This window comes from Cyprinodon variegatus, unplaced genomic scaffold, assembly GCF_000732505.1.
Source record: "Cyprinodon variegatus isolate N-32 unplaced genomic scaffold, C_variegatus-1.0 Scaffold576, whole genome shotgun sequence".
Taxonomy (NCBI): domain Eukaryota; kingdom Metazoa; phylum Chordata; class Actinopteri; order Cyprinodontiformes; family Cyprinodontidae; genus Cyprinodon; species Cyprinodon variegatus.
Window position 1 is genome coordinate 240724 of NW_015151029.1, and position 734 is coordinate 241457.

The window sequence follows — 734 nt, forward strand, 5'->3', positions numbered from 1 at the left end:
GAATCGCCATGATGGATGTGATTTACACCCCTACTAGTGACCTTAAGCAGAATGGTACATCATCTTAAGACAAACTGGAATAATTTGGTTAAGAAGTATTAACTCAATCTTTCTATAGAGCCTTGCAAAAATCGCCATTTTTGTCATATTGCATCCACAAACCTTTATGAATATTTATGGTATATCATGTGACAAAGCAATGCAAAGTACCACCTAATGATTGTTTTATTTTTGTTTATTAAAACAAAACTGTAAAAACAAAGGAACACAGGTCAGATGAAAAAGTTTAAAGGGTAAGTAGCTTTAAACCTCTAAAACAGCACATATGGTCTTCTACTTAAAAATCTATTTTAAAGAGTGTTGTAAAAGGAGCAAGGGTTGAAAGAACTCCTTAAGGCTTGTGATTTGGATTTTGCAAGAAACCATACAGGAAGATGCAGCAGACAAAAAGTGATACGATCAATTTGACGGTTTTTTGCATTTTGTGTATCAGAAACCAATGATATGGAGGACCAAGCCTGCCATATTTAAAAATAAATACAGAAATAAATAAATGCTCAATAAATAAATAAGCATACAATTAATTGCCACCAAAAATACAATAAACAAATAAATGTAAGTAGAAATTAAATTATACAGTGAGACATAAATGTATATACAGCCATGAACTTTCTTCTTTATTTATTTGCCTTCGTAATATTTACCTTATTTGTTTTTTGTCCTTTATAATCTTC

At 30.7% G+C, this 734-nt stretch overlaps 1 protein-coding gene across 1 annotated transcript in view; it reads right to left on the bottom strand.

Moving 5' to 3' along the window:
- Positions 1-734, bottom strand: part of LOC107095820 (ribosomal protein S6 kinase alpha-5-like) — a 36786-nt gene that overhangs the window by 13599 nt on the left and 22453 nt on the right. The window lies entirely within an intron of this gene.